Here is a 23,750-nt window from a genome sequence, read left to right as displayed (position 1 = left end):
TTCTGTACAACTTCATTCAGGTAATATGAGTCAATCCAGGGGGAAAGTAAGATCATCTTGGTTGTCTCCCAAGCCAGAATACATAAAGGCATTTGCAGATGCTGTGTCATCAAGGAAGGAGCAGCTACTCCGTAGTTAAGGCACATGCTTGTCACCATTCCCTTGGACTGGAATCCAGGTATACCATAGTTATGTCATCTGTGTGCTCTTCTCTGGTCACTCAGACAGGGAGAACATCTCAGGTTCTTCTGAGAAACAAATCAGGTAATGTCCATAAAGTAGTTATGAGTATAGCGCCTGGCACCAAGTAGGCACTCCGCATTTTACTTGTTATCCAGAGCCGAGGCTTCTATAGCACCCTAGGTACTGAAGTGAGAACTTTATGCTTCAGATGCCATAAGGGAGCTGGGATGATTAAGGATGACATTCTGCTGAGAAAGTTTAAGAACCAGATATTTTAATCTTTCAGGAGCTAAGCAGACCCGAACAGCAGGTACTTACACGTAGAACCAATATATATATATATAATATATATATGTATATATGTAGGGAAGATATATGTATTTATAAATCCCTCCTCCCCCCAAAACAGGCTTTGAATATGTTCATGCACTGTTATAAAGGCTTGGTCGAGTTCCCAAAGTTATGTGAAAGACCACATGGTAAGGATAATTTTGGTTTGACAAATCAGAGCAGGTGCTGTCAGCTTACCCTTCTTCATGGAAAAAAAAAAAAATTTGTTTCCATGTGGACTTTCAAATTTTTAGACATTTTTAAAAATTTTATTTTAAAAATATTTTATTTATTTTAGAGAGAGAAAGGGGGGGTGGGGGGAAGGAGCAGAAGGAGAAGGACAAGCAGACTCTGAGCTCCACGTGGAGCCTGACACAGGGCACTCCATGACCCTGAGATCATGACCTGAGCTGAAATCAAGAGTTGGACCTTTAACCGAGGGAGCCACCCAGGCGCCCCTCAAATTCTCAGACTTTTAAATAGATTATTAAATACATAGGAACTCACAGTTGGAGGGGGGCTTTTTTTTTAAGGCTCTCTTTTAATGGGTAAGTTAGTGATATGTTGGTTAGACTGTGAGGGAAGAAATTAACACTGTTGACAATTTAATGTGATAAAATAATTGTATACAGTTAAAAATCAACTTTACTGAGGCATAATTTATAATAGTAAGACAAATGCTCCAATTTCAAGTATTTAAACTGGTGAGTTTTAACCTGTCCTGCAGGTTACACCTCTAACCGCTAATTCCATCAAAATATAGAACATTTCCAACGCCCCCACAAGTTCCATGGGTGTCCCTTTCCAGTCAGTTTCTCACCCCCCTGCTCCTGGCAACCGCTACTCTGACTTCTATTACAAGAGATTATTTTATCTATTCTAAAATGTTAGGTAAGTAGAATCACACAGAATATACTTGTGTCAGGCTTCGTTTGTTCAGCATATTGTTTTTGAGATTCAGTGACTGTATTAGTCGGAGTTCTCCTGAGAAACAGTGTGTCTAGAGACAGTATTGTGTAGTATAGTACAGTATAGTTTATAGTATCTATAGAAACAGATTTTTAATAAGGTATTGGCTCACAGAATTATGCAGGCTTTAAGTCCCAAGAACTGCTATCTATAAGCTGGAGAGATCCAGGAAAGCTAACGATGTTCAAAGGTCTGAGGGCCAGAGAGCTAACGGTATAAATTCCAGCCTGGATACGGAAGCCTGAGAACCAGGAGCTTTGAGAGCCAGAGGTTGATGTCCCAGCTCAAGTAGTTAGGCAGATAGCAAATTCAACCGACCTCTGCCTTTTTGTTGTATTCAGGTCCTCAGTGGATTGAATGAAGCCCATCCACATCTATTAAGAGCAATCTGCTTTCCTCAGTCTACCAAATCAAATCTTAATCCATCTGGAAACTTCCTCACAGGCACACCCAAATGTATTGTTCAACCAGGTATCTGGGGATTCTGCCTGGTAACCAAGTTAACACATAAAAGTAACCGTCACACTGATGTGCTGCACCTATTAGTAGTTTTATTCGTATTGCTGATTCATATTACATACTGTGGATATACCATTTGTTGATCCGGTCATCTGTTGCTGGACATTATTCCAGCATTTGGAATAAACGGGAATAAATAAACTTTATTTTTAAATAAAGCTGCACAAATATCCCTGTGTAAGTCTTTTCTTGTGAACAGGGATTTTCTTTTTGGGGGGGAGGGGGTAAAAAGATATTTTCGTATCACTTGGGGGAATTTTGGGTCATGGGGTAGATGATATATATTTTTATCTTTGTATGCTACTGCTCAACTGTTTTTCAAATACTTGTGCCATTTTGCACTTCCACCAGTAATGTTTGTTAGGAACCTTAAAAATAAAAACTGACAGTTACTTTACCAGAAAAAAATGGGCTTATTTGGTAATAAAAGGGATTTGCAATCAGGGACATTAAAGGTGCGGCAAAACCATAGGCAAGTCCAGGGAACAAAGGAGAGGCACGTTTTTTAAAGGAGAAAAGGGTAAGGCCAGAAGGCTGTTACGAACTACAGGTCCTTTGGAGTAAACTGGAAGTTGAAACTGTGGTGGTTTTTCATTGGCTGAGCGGTTGAGGTGTGGGATGGTGGTTGAGGAAAGTGTCTCTTCCTCTAGCAAGGTCAAATACGAATAAGGTCAAGTCCATGTCTTCCTGTTGGGGCTTCAATGGACTACAAGTGGTAAGAGCGTGAGAGCGCCCCCTGCTGAAACCTCCTGGCTCCATTTTAGCGAGGTTACTAATTTTCACATGCTCGATAAATATTTGTTAAATTGATTATTTCTTAAGTAATTATTTTATCAATAATGAATAAAGGGATCAGAGGACTTCAGATTTCCATGAAATAATTCCACAACAAATTTCTCTATGAGAAATTGTTTCTTTTTCCTTAATAGAGTAACAAGAGGGGTCATTGCACATATTAAATTGATCACCAAACTGCTTTCAGAAATATGAAGTCCTCAGATTTATGACTGTTGTAAAAATAAATTTCAGCACAATGCTATATGTATAGAGTTTAAAATACCATAAATCTGATGAAAAAGATTCAAAGTGAGCAATATAGGTAGCATGTTATTAAGCAAGAGAAGCATTTATATTCTAATCACAAACAACGGATTTTTGATATATATTGCTTCCCTTTTCTGTCATATGATAGTAGGATTTTATCCTATATTATGGAAAGTGTACAACCTTGCCATGGTGGCTAGCTATAGTCTTCTGGGCTGCTGTAACAACAATCACAGACTGGATAGCTTATAAACAACAGAAACTGGTCGGGTGAGGGTCCTCCAGGTCACAGAGTTCTTGAATCTGCAACTAGTGTGGAAGGTGCAAAAGAGCTTGATGGGATCACTCTTGGAGCACTAGCCTCATTCACGATGTCTCTACCCTTATGACATCTCCTAATGGCTCCACCTACTTAATACCATCACCTTTGGGGGTTAAAATTTCAACACACAAATTTGGGGAAGGAACACAAATACCCAGACCATAGCAACCCTACAACATGGTTGTGTTCACATTGTCCATGAAAAGCAAAAAACAAGGACTGATTACAGAATCGCAACCGTGCTGACTAAAATTCCAAAATCTGTCTCCATAGCATCCTGGCATAGACCCAAGGAGGCAGCAAGCCCTCAGAAAATGAACTGTATTTATCTCTCCACCCTCCATATCCAAGAGCACTATAAGGATTCCTTCCGTGCTCTACCTTCCATGCTCTATGGGGACACGGCAAAGAGAACTACACTGATTTTTCTGTCCTGCAGATCATCTGGAGCTCAGATCAGAGCGATATGCAAATACTTATGTTTGGAGGACACTTCACAGGCCCAAAATGGTTTGTGATTTCTGTTCTGATTTGACTGAAGTACTCTTCTTCCAAGTCTGTAAACCAGGAACTCTTGTTGCCCCCCTTCCAGACAAAGAGAAGCTTATGTACGGGCTTTCCCGAGCTCGCCCTTCACCACACTGATAATATAGCTGCTGTGACTTTAGTTCTGTCCCATCCCTCAACTTCAGTGCTCCATGAATGACCATCATGCTACCGATGGGTTTCATATGCTCAAAAACACTTCTATTTTTCCCTCAGTGGTAGAGGGAATCCCAGTGTCACTCCTTTTCATCTTTCCTTTTGCCTTTGTGGAGGTAGCCTGAGGTCGGTGGTAGAGGTGTGAATTGAACTTGCAACTCCTAATGACAAAATTCCCCGGGCCACACACAGGACTGTGTTTATACATAATCATCTCATCAGGGGGTTATGAGACCTAATTAATTACTGTTTGTAAAGCAGCCTGAGATAGGAAGATGAAAGGTTTTATCAGCGTGCACAGTATTGGTTGCAGTATAAGCATGGTGTGTGGAGAACTAACAGAAATGACTTACAGCCTGTGTGGCAGAGAGGGTCAGTGGGAGGGTTTCATTAGTGCAATATCTGCATACACTGAGATTCCCGGGAGGCTCAGGCTCCAGTCCCAGCAGACAAACCTCAGTGTTTTCACCCCTCAGGTTGTAACCAGATGAATGAACTCCAACCACCACCAGCTTTAGCTGTAGCTTGGATTTGGCCTTGGAGGCAGACTGCATGTCTTTCATTTTGAGGGACTGTGTCTATAGTGGACAAATCAATGGGGTCATAGTTCCCTGAGCTCTTCGTGGAAGACCACATTGGATCTGTCTTTTACATTGTAAGAGGAATTTTTATTCTTCTGGAAAGAATATTCAAGCTGTTGCTGCTATTGTGGTTGGGTCCACAAGCATGGGAGGTCAGATCTGGGCTTTAATTGCTTCTATTTGCTAGTTGGGTAAACTTAGCCTGGTTGGTTAATGAACATCTTAAGCCCTTGTTTTCCTCATCTGAGAAATGGTTTGCTGCCAGTAGGAGATTTAAATGAGAAGTTACTAAGTCCTGTGCTTTGTGACCACTCCATAAGTAAGAGCTTTAAGTATTCAGAACAAAGACCATACACAGAACTCCTAAACCCCTTGTTCAGGAAATGAGGAGCCCCAGAGAGGGAAAAATTGGAGGCAGAAAATCTAAAAATCGGTGAGTGTAATTCTCAATCCATGCCTTGCTTCCTATGCTATAAAAACATCAGGATGCCCCAATAGTGTAAGATCTGACAGAGATACTGAATTACTTTATTTTACTGTCTATCTATCTATTTACTAAGAACCAGCCCTGAAATGTACCGCCTTTGAAGCCAGAGATATTATGGGCTCCAAACTCACCCTATTCCCTCACTGCGTCATCTCGGGCTGTGTCAGACCTTCAGTCCCCTGTAAGAACTGGGATCTTGTATTACTATGGACTGAATGCTCGTTCTCCCGACCCCGCTCCACCAAATACATATGTTAAAGCCCTTAAGCCCAGTGTGATGGTACTAGCAGGTGGGACATTGGGAGCTATGAAATTTAGATGATTTCATGAGGGTCAAGGTTCATGCCTCATGAGAGGATTAGTATCCTTATAAGAAGAGAAAGAGACTGGGACTTGATCTCCCTCCCTTATGAGAGAACATAGTAAGGAAGCAGCCATCGGCCAGCCATGAAGAGGGCCCTTTCCAAAACAGGGACATGCTGGCATCATGATCTCAGACTTCCAGCCTCTCAAATTGTGCAATATGAATTCTTGTTACTTAAGCCACCTAGTATATGGTATTTTGTTAAAGCAGCCTAGGTTGACTAAGATATACCTATATTTACATCTCTACACATAGATACAGAGAGCTACATAATGGTATCATTTTCAGGCTTAAATAAGGGCAAACACCTAACCTGATACTGACAAGGAGATACTCGTTAGACCTTAGTTCTTCGCTCCTCTTTTGTTTAAAAGTCAGCAGTTGAGCTTTTTTCTTGTTGACTGTTAGCTCCTTGGTTCCTGGACAACTAGATGCCTGACAATTGTTTCAGAAGCAAAGGTGTTTGGGGCCAAGGAGGGAAACCTCCAGATGAAAAATGTATTTGTATGTGCAGTTCCATTATTACTATTATTTACCTGCACTCAGAGCAACTGCTGGGGAGACAAAAGTCCCAGCAGGATAGCGGTGTGATTTATCCACATCTTCCCTTTTGCAGGAGCTAGAGTGTGCTTTCATATGCCAAAACATTGCCTGAATTCCTTGGAACAAAATTGCAAGAGACTGCAGCTTCCGGTCTCGGGCAAGCTGAAACAGCAGGAGGGGTTAATGTATTTCATGATGGTTTATAAAATATCTTAGCAACTTATGAATATGGATATAATTTCTGCAAACAAAAGGTCATGTGGCTCTCAACTGGGGGACATGATGTTTAAGAATGCAATGCCATGAGGGCCTAAGGTGAGGAAAGAAGTTCAAGAGGAAAGGCGTTCAAAGGGTCCAAGAGGAGGCACACACTGGGAAAAATAGATAAAGATCAAGAAGAAGGCAGGAAACAGAGGCTGCCCTGATGCCAGAGAAAGACTGGCCAAGGGGGAGTGCAAGACATAAACCCAGAGGGGTCAGAGGAGGTGAGAAAGGTAAAGTGGGGGCTCAAAGCAGTTAGGGAAGAGAAGAAAGGAGAAACAGGTCAAGGTCACCTTGAAGTATTAATGTCTTCAGAGAGAATGGAAAAAAAAAAAAAACAAACCTTAATAATGGAAAAAAGTTGTGAAAGTCTTTCCTGTGGCATTTAAAGTAATAAATATGTATAGCATTTAAGGGCTGTGTGGTATATGGAAACACGGCTATTTTTCTGCTATTCAATTAAAGAATACTCAGTAGAGGGCTGCCTGGGTGGCTCAGTGGGTTAAGCCTCTGCCTTCAGCTCAGATCCTGATCTCAGGGTTCTGGGATCAAGTCCCACATCAGGCTCTCTGCTAGGCAGGGAGCCTGCCTCCTTCTCTCTCTCTCTCTCTCTCTCTCTCTACTTGTGATCTCTCTCTCTGTCAAATAAATAAAAATCTTAAAAAAAAAAAAAAAAGAATACTCAGTAGACTATAACCAGGCATCTTATAGGACTGATCTCATGACCAACATTAAAGAATTTCTCAAGTGCTTGGAAGTTTGATTTGTGTTATAAGACTTGATACTTAGATTTATCTTCAGGTATTAGAATTTCCTACTGGTTTGATTGGCTCATTCAGACACTAAAATAACATATGGGGATAGAAAAAAAAAAAAAAAGGAGATGATACTTCATGAGCATCCACTGTGGCCAGGCCTTTCACACACCTGTCTAACTCATATTTCCCAAAGAATGTTGTGTCATTGTCTCATTTGATTTTCCACCCAAAAGAAGATTCAGTAGCACATACCATGTTACTTACAACTTATTTGCATCCATTTTGCTATTAGGACCTCATATACTCCTTTCCTACTCTTAATCCACATAGCTAATATGGAAACGAAGCTTATCTGAAGCTCCAGGGTTGGAACATCATAGCCATCTGACCATAATCATCGTTGGTTAGTTCAGAGATAGATAAAGGACCGGATTCTGTACACACAGAATAAAAATACTAAACAACAATCAGAATTCAGCAACAAACAGGGACCTAGCTCTGATGACCACACTAGATCTTCTGAATATAGCCCTTCCTGGAGACTTTTTAGTTAGAAGAGCAAATGCATTTTCTTTGTGTCTCCATCTCTGTCTCTGCCTCTCTTTGAGTTGGTCTCCATCACTTGTAATGAAGGGCTCTGGTGAGCAGAGATTTTATGACCATTATTTTTGGAAGACACTGAATCCCACGTATCATTTCTGGAGATTTATAATGCATACTGACATATAAAATTCTTATAAGGTTCTACCTTAAATAAATTTACTTAATTTTGTTTAATGCAGAAATTGGTAAATATATTTGGGCATGCCAGCTTTTTTCCCCCTAAAATATCTATTTACATGCCCTGTGGATAACATTTTACAGAACACTCTTAAGGATCTGCTGATCCAAATAAATTTTCATAAAGATATTACAGGTTAAATATTTAGGTTAAAAATTAAAGTTAAGTTATTCTTCTTTTCATATAAGTAAACCAAGTGAACCAAGATTTACCTAATCTAGGTCTCAAAATAAATAGCAAAGTTGTTAGATGAGATAAGAATGCAGGTGTACCAACTCCAAAGACCTTCGTGCAGATCCTTGATACTGAGGAGAGCTCAAGACAAAGGTAAGAAATCAGAGCCCACACCTTATTTATTTATAGTTTCTAGAAATTCATCAAAGAGCATTTGCCAAGCATTTGTGGAACCACTACCAAATACTCCTATGGAAGCTAAACTCTGTGCGCACATGGAAGTCCCCTTTTATTTAGCATTCAGCATTCAGCAGACACATTCTGGCAAACTCTGGTGAAGCCTTCCAGAAGCTTAAGCGCTGACTTTTTCAACATCACTCAGCAAACCAGTAAAGAAGTTGGGACTAAAATCCAGAAGTTTGAAAAGAATCCACTTACTTTTAACAACTCTGGTCGATTTCCTCTTTGCAAGTGACATAAGAACTATATGGGTCTAATTTTTGTCCGATGAAGCATATGAGACGTATCCAGGGAAGATGGTCAGAACGTGCTGAGGAAGATTTCAAAAAAGGAAGTGCTCAGTTTAGGTTGAAAATGATCAGTAATAAATCCACAGGGAGGTGGCCATTGAGTCGTATTTTAAGAAAGAGGTGGAGTTTTGACAGATGGAGAGGACCAGGGAGGAACATTTCAGAGCCTCTGAGATCATCTGTATATACTGCTTTATTTCTCTTGGGTAACGAACACACTGACATCAATTTTAGAACCTATTAGGTCCTCAGTTAATTGGTAAGTACTTTTTCCTAAAAGAATGGCTGGCAAAAACCAAGGCTTAGATATGTTCTTAACGAGGCTTCTCAGTCAACCAGCGTTGACCTAAGGTCTTCTACAATTCCAGAGGAGACAAGATGGACAGATATGTACAAATTATTTTCAAAAACCCATTTTGAATGTTCCCTGTGAAAAAAAAAAAGAGATGTCTCCTGGAGGGGGAGTCTTCTGAAAGATGGGTGTCTCCCAACTTGTCTAGTTAATGATTCCCATCTCTGAGTTTTATTTAGCTTAGCAAACAATACCTAATGACTATAAGAGAATAGGGATTTTCATAGGATATAGGTGTAGGTGTTCACTGTAAGAGTAATATTTATGAATCAGCTATACTATACAGCTGATACCCATTTATTATCTCAATAAATCTCATGACACATATGCCACTATCATCACCCATTCTCCTAATAAGTAAATTAATCTTCAGGGATTAATTACCATATTCAAATACAGAGGACTTGTTTTGAATGTCTTTGCTTTATTTCCTTCCAAATCCCTCTCCTTCCCCATATGCTGCTCCAGCTGATTGGCACACAGACTCCCAGCCACCCAGTGAGTCATGAAGTTTCCAACCAGAGTTTATGCTGAGTAATGTGAAACGAATCTTTCCTATTATTTCAAATGACACTGGAGGTAGACAGGAAGGTGGAATTAATGAAAAATCAGGTTTATAGGATTTAAAAAAAATAGAATTGTACTAAATACAGGTGCATCCTGTGGCCAGTTAAAGAGTATACAGAAACAAAGTCAATTACTTGAATTGGGTTGACAAATTGCTATCTTAGCCAGGCCCATGAAAGACCTGCTTTAATAATGACCTAAAATAATTTGTAATTACCTTGTAGATTTAAGTTAAGCTGTACCTTCCTTGGGTGTTAGTTTCCGTAGCCAGTGCTTAAGGCAAAAATTCTATAAGGTCTAAATTGCCCTTGAAAATCCCTCAAGTAATAACATTACAACTGTAAGTAGATAGTACTTAATATGTGCCAAATACTTTGTACATAAATACAGTCAACCCTCAGAACAATCCTATGAGGAAGCCCAATTATCATCCCCATTTTAGAGTACAGAAAACTGTCACAGAGAGATTGAATCATTTGTCAGTGTCCTATGGTTTAAGTGGTAGTTCTGGGAGTTAGAACTAACTAACCAACCCAGCTCCAGAAACTGTGTCCTTAACCACTATACCCTACTGCCTGTTATCCATAAAATATAGTACCCGTCCTCATTTTGGTAGCTGACTTGATTTAGGGTTCATGGTGTATAATCACTCCCTTAACCACCAGAAGCATGCTCATGACCATGAGATGCTCACACTCTAATGGGGCAGTAGTGGACTGAGACTTCCTCCCCACCTGAGAGCCACTGATGCACCTTGAGCGGACGCCCATCGGGTGGACGGCTGAGAACATTTCCCAAATTAAATTAATATTTAGATTTCTTCCTTTGCCTCTCTCTGTGTTGCTTTCTCTCAAGGTTGCTATCTGAGTGAGTTTAATGGTTCAGTTTTACACCTGTTTTTGCAGTGAGGACTCGTCAACCTCTTCATGTCACTGTCACTGAAAGTCCCTCCAAGTTGATTTGTGTTTAGGATGCAACTCTGCTTGAGGTTGTGAATTATTCTTCCCTTGTTGGAAACTATTGATAGGTTGATTCCAAAATTCTTCTAAAAGCATTCCATTTTCCCCCTCGTGGAAACACCCCGGCTTTATCTGTGAATGTGCTTAGCTTCCCCACAGACACACTTGAGTTTCTGACCCACTCTCCAGAGTGCAAAAAATTAGCGAAGTGTAAATTAGTGAGTTAACTCTACTCCTGTCTCCTGAATCAATCCGTCAGGCACCTGCAGCACACTGCACTGACGTGGGTGCAGCTGGTAACAAAATGTCTCCGTACCACAGTCCTTGCCCTGAAGGACAGGCAGCATTTGCAAACATGGATTAATTAGTGGATAACAAAATACATGCATTTAGGATACTGAATGTGACATTCATAATACAGACAATTTGTCAGCAAAGGAGGGCAATGCCAGCTACATCTTGCAGGAAATACTCTTTTGAGGGGAGTAAGAGATGGAACAAAGAGAAATCAACTTTTTTTCCCTGAATATCTGCAGTAATAGTGATAATAGTAGGAATGGTGATATAATTTACTGAGCATCTATATGTTCTAGATTCTCTGCCAGCTGCCTTATGTGCTTAATCCCTGACAGTCCTAATGATGCTGCAGTTTGGGTATTATCACCCCATTGGGTAGATGACGATGCTGGGAGCAACACCTCCTCCCTCTGACTTCTACGACCTCTGCTGACTCAGTGGACATTGTGCTGGTTCCAAATATGACACTTTATCTGCACTGCCCCTGTCAGAGGCATTATTTCCCTTGTCTCTTCTATACATCTTTTGAAATGGGTAGGAAAGGTAACATTAGTTCCATTTTGTAGATGAGAAAGGAAAGAATGAGAGGAATACATGAATTGCCCAAATTCACATGCATTCCTTCCAAGACATTTTGTGCCCTGCACTGTGCGAGCATCTAGGGCCGTGGGGTCAGCAAACACCTGATTCCTGTATTCTCAGAGCTTGGAGTTTTAGGATTCATTAATTGTGTCACTACAGAACTATAAGTATAATGGCCAGCTGGGGTCCTGCCATACAGGAAAAGCTGGAGTGCCATGAGCACGTACAGTACGAGGACTGACCCACACTGAGAAACTGAGGAGGATGGTGGAAGGACCTGGGGACTGGTACCCAGGAGGAGTCCAGAGTTAATTAGTTGGAAGTGAACCAAATTATACAGGGTAGGAGGGGCTTGCCTAAGACCCTCCACCAACAGACTGAAGCAGAGAGAACAGGTTACCCAAACAGACAGAGGGGCAGGACTGCTGGTGCTCGGAGGACAAAGGGGGAGTATTGCAGAGGAGGCAAAACAGATAGAGCCCAGTCATGCGGAGGCCCAGGTGCTGTGTGCAGGCCTTTGTTTCCTCCTGTAGAGAAGCCGAGGGACTGATGAGTTCCAGGCAGAGGAGTGACTTTTGCATTTTAAAAAGATCCCTGTGGAGGATGTACTGAAGAGAAGCTGGAGTGGACACAAGGAGGCCGGAAAGGGGGCTCTTTCAGGAGTGGGGAGGGTTGAGGGGACAGGGGAGGGAAGGAGGTAAAAGGTGAGAGGAGGGGGTGGGGGAGGGGGGAGAATAAGGATGATGGGAGGGGGTAGTGCGGCCTGAACTAGGAGGAAAGAGAAGTCAGTGGTTTTTAGAGATTTTTGACACAAAATGAACATAATTTGGAGATTGATTGACTTGGGGGTTGAATAGATGCTAAGGAAATGGCAGAGTCAGTCACCTGGGGTCCAAGTCTAGGGCTGCACATAATGTGACAAGGCCAGCTGCCAGGGACTTGTTCTTAATTTAGATCTTAACTATATCTGGGCAATGAGCAGGGAGCATCGAGACTAGGGATACAGAAACTGGTTAAGAAATGAGGCCACTTCCCACGTTCCTCTGTGGTATTTGGGATGCTGGACTTGTGGGGATCTGTGGGGGAGTCATGTGTAGGGGTGTGTGTGTGTGTGTGTGTGTGTGTGTGTGTGTGTGTCTAGGGAAAGAGAGAGGGAGAGAGAAGGGGAGTTAACTTTTCTCTCCTGCCCCAGTTTCTATGAGCTGCTCTGTCTTTTGTGCTCTTTGCCAAGAGGAAAGAAAACAGATTGTTCTTGCTCAGAGCGTTCAGCTGACTCAACTGGTGCCAAACCAAAAAAAGCCCTAAGAACATAATAATAATTGCTCATGTGTACACAGCACTTTACAGTTTACAAAGGACTCTGCATTACACTCATAAAACTGTAAACCCTGTGAGGCAAGCAACCTACTATTAACTTTCCTTCAATTTGAAAGACACAAAAATGTTCTGAGAGGTGAAATGACTGGCTTGAGCCTTAGAGTATATTTGTATCATCCAGACCTGAGTTCAAGTTCATCTGCCACTGGCTAGATCAGGCTGAGTTCAGACTGCAGAGGCTGCCTTCCATGGCAGGGAGGATGGCAGAGAGTCCCTCCCCATTTCCAAAGCCCTTCCACACTGGGCATCTCTCTCTCAGCATCAAAACGGGCATCACGTTATCAATCTCCTGTCTGATGAGAAAACAGAATTTGCAGGTGCCCAAGGTCAAGCCCAAGGGCAAATATCCAGCAAGTGGTAGAGTTGGGAATTGGGAATTGAACTCATGTCTTCTACTGCCCTTTGCCTCCTCCCAGGACTACTGTTAAACTAAGGGGTGTGGGACCCCAGGTCCAAAGAGAGAGAGATTTGAAGAATTCAAATACGATGTGTGTTGATGATGCTCTCATGTACAGATCTCCAGCTCAGGTTACAGCTCTCAACTGAAGGAGGCCAGGTCGGCAGCAGTGAGGAGGGGCTAGGGGAAGAGCAGCTGTCCTTGCGATCTCCTAATTGGAAATAATTGGGATTCTGTCTCAAACCACAGAGCCCTGATTTAGCCAGCTCAGCCTCAACCAGGAAGCATCTGTTGCCATCTCCAATGGCAACAGTTCAATCCCCATTCCAGCACACCATCCTTCCTTGCCAACTGGCAGGCAGTTACCACTCAGAGCCTGCAGGTTTCTTGATCCAACCCCGAGGCCCCGGGAAGAATCAAGTTAGGTCAACTTCTCAAGTTAGGATAGAGGGAAAGAGGTGGGAAGGGCAAAGAACAACACTAAAGACTTTGGGTAAAGGGAACTAGAGTTTCTGAGAGTGTGCAGGCACTGCGCTAGGAGATCCATACTGCAAATTTATCCTATAACCCAGTGAAGGAAGGGATACTGTCATGAGAGGGAAAAAATAGACCCAGAGAGGTTATATAGCCCATACAAGGTCACACAGTTAGTGAGTGGTAGAGCTGGGATTGGGTCTCCTGTCTCTCTGTGCTAAGACTATGCCCTTCTCCTATTACAACTCTTCTCCGTATTTTATCATCTCTGTTGTTTTAAGACTCTCTGTTGGGTGTATTTCTGATGTGCTTTCCATCTCTCTCTCAAGGCAAAGATCAAGAGCCATCCCCTCTTTAAAGCCCTCTCTTTCCTCCCAGGTGCAAGTGTGGGCAGAGAGTAGAGTCCCCCCAAAACTAAGGAAGACAGGAGGAGACTGGGAAAGAAACCCACATTGCTGAGCAATAGCAAATGTTGGCTGTTTTTGTATCACCTTGTTTATGGGATGCTGGAAACCGACTTCTGTTTATTATGTTAATGAATCCTCTGTGATTCTCCATCGCTTATGCATAATTAAGATGGCCTTAAAAAAAATACCTCCTTCTAGAGTTTGGGAAAACTGAAGTGTTTGTTTGGATTGGTAATAACTAATAACAGAAAATATGGCAACTGCTTCCAAAAGATCTGCAAGAGATGAGCTGCCTGATAGCACGAGGAGGATATTGAAAGAAAATCTGAAGTATGGGGTGGGGAGTGGGTCAGGGTGAGGGAGGACTTTGCTTTGTTCTCTTCCAGTCACCTGTTATGAGGTGTTCCTAGGGCCATATTTTGGGAAGAATGTTGACAACAGGATCAAGTGTTCCTGGATGGCAGAAGAGTTGGAATGCTACAATAGAGGTCTTGTTAAAATGAATGGACTCCTTTGGGCTTCATCTTCCTCATTTTAAAAGTGAACAGAGGGGTTCATTACCTCTGAACCCAGAGGGGTTCAGCCACTGGGTGGCTGAGTTAGTTGGGCATCTGACTCTTGGTTTCAGGTCAGGTCATGATCTCATGAGTTGTAGGATAGAGCCCCATGTCAGGCTCTGCACTTAGCGGGCAGTCTGCTTGAAGATTCTCTCCCTCTGCCCCTCCTCCCACTCATGTACATGCTCTCTCTTTCTCTCCCTCTCTCAAATAAATAAACAAATCTATAAAAAAAAGAACAAATGCAATGCAATTAGTGTTTCTCAGTTTTACCTCTTTTCTGTTTGTCTGTTTGATGAGCATAGCACAGAGTCCTGGATCATGGATCAGTTTGAGGATCTAGGCATCAAATATGTATGAATCACCTGCCATATGCCCAGTGCAACTGCAGATGCTTGGACGACATCGATAAATATGGGCCTGGGTTTCATGGAACTTACATTCTAGTCGTGTGGGATGAGATAAGCAAGTACATTCACATACAGAGAAAATAACTTCAGATCGTGATAGAATCATCGCCAAAACAAAGCAGGGTAAGGAGGGTCCTGTGATAAACAGCGCTTGAGGAAGTTAGTAACTTGGGGTGAAGAAGGTAGTAAGGTCAGATCTGAGTGACTAGGAGGAACTAGACAGGCACAGATCTGTGGCAAAACATTCCACGTGGAGGCAACAGCTGGAGCAAATTGTCTGAAGCAGCGATCAGTTTGGCGTGTTGTTGGAACAGAAAGAGGGCCGGGGTAGCTGTGGTTCAGTGAGTTAAGGGGGAGAGGAGCCGAGGTGAGGCTAGAAGATAAACAGGGTTAGGTCATGTAGGGCCTGGTAATGAGAATTGATTCTATTCCAAGTGCCACGAGAGGAAGCCTTTGGAGGGTTTGTGGAAAAGGGTGACATGATCATCATGTAATGAGCAATATGGGCCCTACCATGATACAATGTACATAATCACAAAACTGATGATTATTTAGGAGAATCCCAGCTTTTCCTAGATCCCATCCACACTCCTCAATTCCCCAGAATTCTAAGGCTCCTTCTAGCTCTTACATGGCATAGGCATATTTGAATGAATGAGGACTGCTTAGCTGAATGGCAGTATTTAATAAAAACCTTTGATAATGCTGAGCATAAGAGAGTTTGAATTTATCAAATGGGGTGTGGCAGTCTGTGGCAGGACCCAGATTCTCACCCCTCCTGCTTCCCCCCCACCAGCCCCAGTAGCATCACTGTGTTGAGAGTTTACTGCTGGGTAGAAAGACAAATGTCCTAATAAGGACCAATGTTATTAGTGATAGGGAGGGCAGGCATAGCTCCTTCTACTCAAGTCCTAACATTCTTACCATCTCTTCCATGAAAACTTTCCAAATGCTTATAATACTATTTATCTGCAAATATGTTTTTATTTCTTCAATTTTAACATAAGCTTCTGAAGTGCTAAATCCCTGCTTGATTTATATTTAGATGGAAGTCTTGCCTTTCTCACTGGCCTGAACATATCTCAAAGGTGGGGACTACATTTTCTTGTTGTTGGTTTGGTTTGGTTTTATTTTGCTTTGTTTTTTTCCTATCCAACACAGTGTCTATTTTCCGTGCTGAATTTTGCCCCCCACCAACATTCAAGTTGGTGTCCTTGCCCCCAGTGCCTCAGAATATAATTGTATTTAGAGATAGGGTTTTGAAAGAGGCAATTAAAGCAAAAACAAGGTCATATGGATGGCCCGAATAGAATACAATGAATGTCTTTACAAAAGGAGATTGGGACATAGGCACGAGAGTGCCTAGAGGAGAGACCCTTGAGAACCCCGTGAAAGGGTAGCCACCTGCGACCCAAGGAGAGAGGCCTGAGCAGAAACCAACAGTGCTGACACCTTGATTTTGGATTTCCAGACTTTGTAACTGTGAGAAACCGTGAGAAAATTTCTGTTGTTTCAGCCACCCAGTCTGTGAGGATTTTGTGACGGCAGTGCTGGTGGATTACTAGCGCCTGCCACAGTCTGTATGATTTTGCTCCCTCACCTACTGCATTGTGAGACCATCCAAGGCCGCAGCTGTTCACCTTTGTGTCCATGTTTCCTAGCACGAGGCTTTGCACCAGGTGAATGAATCTAAATGGTAATAAGCATGGCAGACCCAGAGGGTTTAAGTGATTTCCCAAGTTCACTCTGTACCAGCAAAAGAGCTGATCCTTCCCTGCTCTGATATGGAGAAATCACAGAGATAGTCATGAGAGTCAGATTCAAAGTAACAAGACTGAGGGTTTAGGAAGCACTAAGAACAGCTATCAGGAATAGCAGGAGTCCCTTCAAGGGGACAAGTGGTTTGGGAGCAACGCTCAGGCTCACACATGCTAAAATGCGCATACTGGAAGGTGATGGCTCCTTCCCTGGGATGGCGTACTGGGCCAGTTCTACCCCTCTGTCCACCAACTGCCTGGCTTTCTTCCAAGGCAGGAAGAATTGTTCAGCGGATTGGTCAAGTCTGAGTCGCTCATGGAGCCACGATTCATAGTACACAAGCTCACTGTGCCTTACAAAGCTGGGACTAGATACTAGCATCTTTCTTGCATGCCCTTGACCTCTTCAAGAGGCAGAAATCAACAAGCTACCCCAGAGTTCCCACTGGGAACCTGCCATTCCTTTCTCCCCTGCAGGCTTGGTTTGGAGGAGCAGGAGGATTATCTCCTTAGGCTTTGAAGCTACACCTCAACTCCATCCCAGCTTTTGACCAGAGAGCTTTGCCCTATGTCACTAGAGACTGGCACACATACAGCGAGTGGGGACTTTGATTCTCATATGAGCACTTGTCCCTGTTTATCTTCAAAACATAGGGAGTGAGCAGGGGCAAGTTTCAGGTCCCAGTCTGTATAAACCTTCTAATTAATTACCTATCACCTTGCAGCCCCAAACCCTCCCACTATTACCCAAACTCTGGGATTTTTGCACAGAGACAGTTGGGCTGCACGTCTGTGGGTGGTTTCAGATCCTGTGAATTACGCAGAATCTGGCTCCCGTATCATCAATTATTCTGGTCCTTCATGTGGGCCTGCGTGGGCTGCATCTTGTGATTTCTGGTTCTCGCCCTGCAGGGACTCTTATCAGCCTGACCTTTTGAGTCACTTCGTCACTGAATTGCTTTTCTTAATTTGCAATGCCCCCCTTCTGCCTTTTTCTTCCTGACACCAATTTTGACTAGCACACTGGTTCCTAACTTGCATAGATACATTCTTAGTTCCCTCTCTCCCTCTCAAGTGTGAAGTTTATCACCTGAAAAAAACAAATCAAGTGTGACTTTTCCCCCTTTAGTTCCCTAATCATTTTAAAGCACTGATTTAGGTCTCGAAATAATGGGAACAGTACAATGTTCTAAAAGGGTAATGAAAAAAGAAAAACTTTCCTTGCTTTGACCATTGAATTCACTTTTACTTTTAAGATAAGAAAAAAACCCATATATACATACACACACACACACACACACACACCCTTATATAATGAACAGTGTTCATAATAGAAAAATTAGTTACTAGAGGTAAAACAAAAGAAAATAAAATGTATAAATGCATTTCTGGATATAGATGCAATTTTATTCCACACTCTACTGGCAGAAATAACCCCCTGAGGTCAGCTGCTCTGAAGCATTTGTTCCCATTCTAATAAAGATCCAACGGCATTTATGCAGGGATGTGCTGCGAGGTAATTCTGCTGCTGCTGCTTCATATCTATAGTTCCCTGAGCCAGAGTAATGTCAACTTCTCTAAAGGCTGGATTCTGGGGAAAGCAAGGTTGCTATGTACCCTTCCTTCCAGAATCATGGAGAAGCTAGCTACTGAAACCAGAGGGTCCTATGCAGGTCTTAGGAAATGCACTGAGTCTTCTTCCTATATATGTCTGGGGGAATCACTCTGCCCAGCTGGTAGGGTGGCACAGGCTCTGGCCCATGCTTTACTTTTTTCACCAAGAAAAGACCTCACCAAATCATGGGATTAAACATCTGCATCTGTATTTAATTATAATTGTCATTCTTTCTTTATCTGTTTATCTGTTGAAATTTTCAAATATCATATAATAACAAAATGCAGTAAGATAATATTTATCTCCCAAGACTTCCTAAGTGCATCATACAGTGGAGGCTGTATTTAGATCTTGTTGAGAAGGTCACTTCCTTGGTTAATGCACTGTGTGCTCCAGTAGCATTTTAATTTATAAATTTTGGGGGCTTTTCTAGATACCTTAAAATGATTTATTTCTAATATAATTCCATTTGATTAGAGGTTATACTCTATAAGATATCTACTTTTTTTTAAATTTTGAGACCTATTTAATAGTCCAGCATATGGTCTATCTTCATAAACATTCTATATATATACTAGAAAAGTTGGTACATTCTATAGTTTCTGGATATAATGTGGTATAATTGTCACATATGTCAATGTAGTTGATACTGTTATTCATAGCTATATACTCACGGACTTCTTGTTATCTACCACTTATTGAAGAACAGTGTTAAAATCTTCAATTATGATTGAGGATTTATCTCTTTTTCTTTAATTCTGTCAGTTTGCTTCATGTATTTTAAGATCTTCAGTGATGATTATAGGATTATATCTTTTTCTCTTTGTCAGTTTTGCTTTATGTGTTTTGAAGCTCTGTTATTAGGCATGTATACATTTATGATTACTATATTGTCCTAATGAATTTACTATAACAATCATTGCTCTTAATCTCTGGCTATACTCCTTGATTTCAAATGGAAACTATCTTAGTAATAATTGTTTCAGATAGGGATCACCAGTGGATACTAAAACCAGTAAGAAAAACCTTGAAACAGGACATTTGCATGGTCTCAAAGAATCTTCTAATGAGATATTTATTAATGACAAATGCAAAAATAGTAACATTAGAGGAGAAAATCAGACACTACCTTGACAGAATGATCAAAGTTAATCACCAGAAACGAACAAATAGACAACATGTCCTTCTCAATATTTTGCAGAGAAAAGGACACAACACTCCCAAGGTACTTCTGCCAAAAATGGATAACCTGAGCCTGATCATGAGGAAACAGCAGACTGGCCCAATTTGAGGAACATTCTACTAAAGAAGACCTGTGATTTTCTAATACCTCAAGGTCATGAAGGACAGAGGCCGAGGAGTCGTTCTATGTCAAAGGAAATAAAGGGACATAACAATTAGGTTCAACATTTAATGCTGAATTAAAAGAAAAATTACACTTGCTATAAAACAAACAAACAAACAAACAAAAACTTAGGGGGGCATGATTGAGAACAATAAAATAGGATCTATAAATTAGATAATAGTATGGTAGCAATGTTAATTTCCTGATTTTAATCATTGTATTCCTGCTTATGTAAGAGCATGTCCTGGTTTGGGGGAAAACACACAATGAAATATTTTAATGTAAATGAGAATTATGTATGCAGCATATTCCCAAGTGATGCAGGAAAAAAATGATCTGCAGGCTTGGGTGTGTGTTTACAGTGTGTGTGTATAGATCTTCAAACAGGGAAAGGGGGGGGCAAGAAGAAAGAGAGATGCAGAGAGTGATATTGTGAAAAGTGGAGGTTAAGTGGAGAATCTGGGTGCGAAGTGTATAGAGATTCTCAAAAACTACTTCACAATTTTTCTATACATCTGAAATAATTTTAAAATGAAAGTGTTCCTTGTCTTGAACTCTATCTTGTCTGATATTAATATAGTCACTTCAACGTTTTTCATCTTAATGTTTTTGCATGGTATTTTTATTGCATCTTTTAACTTCTAAACTACCTGTGACTTCCTATTTAAAGTACTCTGCAAAAGCACCGCATCTAGCTTTTTTATTTAGTTTGACAATCCCAGACTTTTAATTGTAATGTTGAGTTCATTCAGGTTTAATATTATTATTCATATAGTTGGATTTAGGTCTACTATTTTCTTATTACTTTTCTATTTGTCCTTTACTGACTTCATCTGGGTTAATCAAGTATTTTCTAGCATTTAATTTCTCTATTGGCTTTTCAGCTATACCTCTTCACTCTTTTTTTTTTTTTTTAACGATTGCCTTAGGGATTCCAATATGCACCCTTAAGTTATTATACTCTACTTAGAGTTAATGTCACTATTTCCAGTAAAGTGAAAAATCCTTGCAACCGCAGAGTTCTATTTACCATCCTCTTTTTTTTTTTAATGGTGTCACCTATCTTCTGTGTGTGCAATATATATATATGGTCTTATAATTTTTTGCTTTAAATAATCACATGCATTTAAATATATTAAGAAAAAAAACTTTAAAAATTTTATTTATTTATTTGAGAGAGAGAGAGGGAGAGAGGGCATGAGCAGGGAGAGGAGCAGAGGGAGAGGAAGAAACACTCCCCGCTGAGCAGGGGGCCTGATGCAGGACTCAATCCCAGGACCTTGGGATCATGACTTGAGTCTTCCAAGGCAGATGCTTAACTGACTGAGCCACCCAGGCGCCCCTAAGAAAATTTTAAAAACTGTCTTTTTAGTTTACCCTTGTGCTTACCACTACCTCTTTCTGCAGATCTGTCAATTTCCTTTAGCATGATGAACTTCCTTCAGCATTTCTTGGATTTCCAGTTTCCATGAGACAAATTATCTCAATTTTTTAAAGAAATCTAAAGACGTCTTAATTTTGCCTTCATTTTTCATGGATATTTTCACTGGATATGACTTTTAGGTTGACCATTTCTCATTGCCATCCCCAGTGCTTTGAAGATGTCATTGGATTGTCTTTGGTTCTTCACTGCTTGTGATGAGAAATCACCTCGTATTTACATCCTTGTTTTACTGTATCTGTTGTGTCATTTCCTTTTTTATTTTTTCCCAAAGATTTTATTTATTTATTTGACACAGAGAGAGAGAGAAAACACAAGTAAGCAGAGCACCAGACAGAGGGAGAGGGAGAAGCAGGCTTTCTGCTGAGCAGGGAGCCCGATGTGGGACTGAATCCCAGGACCCTGGAATCATGAACTGAGCTGAAGGCAGCTGCCCAACCAACTGAGCCACCCAGGCACTCCCTGATGTTTCATTTTCTTTGGATTCATTCAGTATTTCAATTTTTGATTGTTTAACTATAATCAAATGTTCCTAGATGTCATTTTCTTTGTTTTTATCCTTTTGGGGGCTCTTTTCTCCTTTTCTTTTTGGATGTGCTTGGATTTGTAAGTTTATATCTTCCACCAAATTTGGGGGAAATTTCACCATTATTTCTTCAATTGTTTTTCTGTCCCATCCTCTCTTCTTTATTCTCAAACTACATGAATGTTACAATGCTTGATATTGTCCTGCAAGTCACTAAAGCTTTGCTACTTTTTTTTTTCAGTCTCTGTATTTTCTCTGTGCTTTATATTGCCTAATTTCTAATACCATGTCTTCAAATTTGCTCATCTTTTTTGCGGCTATTTCCAATCTGCTATTCCACTAAAACAGTGAATTTTTCCTTTTAAATATTCTATTTTGTTGTTGTTTTTTCTGAAATCTCCATTTGATTCTTCTTTATAATATCTATTTGGTTGCTGGAGATTCACTTATTATGACCATACATTCCTTTAAATCCTTGAATTTTTATGACAGTTGCTTTGAATTACTTTTTTTCTAATTTGAAGAACTGGGTTATAGCGCCAGTTTCCAGGATTGGGCCCACATTTTCCATCTTCTCCACATTAATAGTAATATTTTCAGTATTACTATGTACTGAACAATGTGGATACTACACTACTAAGACTCCATTTTGATATCTTCCTTCTGAGGATATTGAGTTGTGTTTTTCTTTTCCGGAAAGGCAACTGATCTATTATAGAAAAATTCCATTAACAGCAACCCTGTGAATTTACCACTTAGCATTTTTTTGAGGAGTTCTTGCAGTGGTTAGCTCACTACTTCCTTGAAGAAGTCTAACTCTGACCATCAAAATCTCTGATAACTCCATTAAAAATGTCAGTTCCTTTGTGTTTCACCATAATGTGCTTTCTTTGTAGTCCAAAAGCTACAGAGGTAAGCCTGTTGCCTTTTCAAATCACAACCAGAATTTTGTGGGACAGGTTTTTAGATTCTCAAAGTTCTCAGGGTTTAAAGTACCTCATAGTGTGAGGTGATTAGACTCATCTCTTTCCTCTGGATTGTTTGAGATATTATAATAGGGCTTGAGAGGAAACTCTGGAGCCACAATTTTTGAGTTCAAATCTTAGCTCTACTGCATTATCTTGGACAAATTACTTAACCTCTCTATACCTTAGTTTCCACACCTATAGAATAAGGATAATAATATAAGTTATCTACTTATTAGACTGTTGTAAAGATCAAATCAATTGGTATATGTAAATAATTAACATTTCCTGGCATACAGTAAGTGATGATCTGCTGTTATTACAGAACTCAAGATTTCTTTTGGAACATTTCTGCTATATCAACACAAGTAGATTACCTACGATCTACCTCAATAGAAGCATTTTTTTAAATTGCTGTTGAGAACAAGCAGATAGTCCATGTTTTAAGATGAAATCTGTGGCAGTAATTAGGATGGGAGAAAGTTGTGGGGCAGGGGACAGATGGGCTACAACCAGAAAGTCTCACTATAACCTGTGAAAATGCAAAGATCAAAGCAAAGTTTGGCTTTCAGTGGGTCTCAAGGCTGCTGCCTCAGAACATGTGAGGAGTGTTTAAAAATTTTCATTCCTGAGTCCCATCTCAGACTTACTAAATTAGAATCGCTGTGGGCCCTGGAATTTTCATTTCTGTGATAAGCTCTCTAACTCCCACCCCACGCCACCTCTGAGTCAATTCTCAAGCAATTTGGTGGCATAAGTTCATAAAGCACTGTTTAGGATATTAGGCACATTACTTTCAAGGACGATATTGCCACAAGCAAAAGTGATGCTTGCAAGGTAGTGATAAGCCTTGTTTTTCTAATGTGTACATGAAGAATGAAAAAGAGAAGTGGGTTGACTGTATTCACCCTGGTAACAAACGAACAGGTCAGACCCTATGTCTACTGACTTCACAGCTGGTGCTTTCTCTGACACATTTGTGTGATGATTTTTTCAGTCAATTTAGAGACTGGGTGGGCCCCTATCATCTGCTAAAGAAGCCTCTGACAAAGGGTCCACCTTGATTTTGTCATTATTATCTCAGTTTATCTCTCTTTAAAATTGGTACAGTCCTGACCTTAAAGACGTGAGATGCTGTGAAGTTTAATTACTGTTGGAAGCCCTCAGACACTCC

This window comes from Enhydra lutris, unplaced genomic scaffold (assembly GCF_002288905.1).
Source record: "Enhydra lutris kenyoni isolate GAN:26980312 unplaced genomic scaffold, ASM228890v2 scaffoldscaffold13, whole genome shotgun sequence".
Lineage (NCBI taxonomy): Eukaryota > Metazoa > Chordata > Mammalia > Carnivora > Mustelidae > Enhydra > Enhydra lutris.
This window is presented reverse-complemented; position numbering follows the sequence as displayed.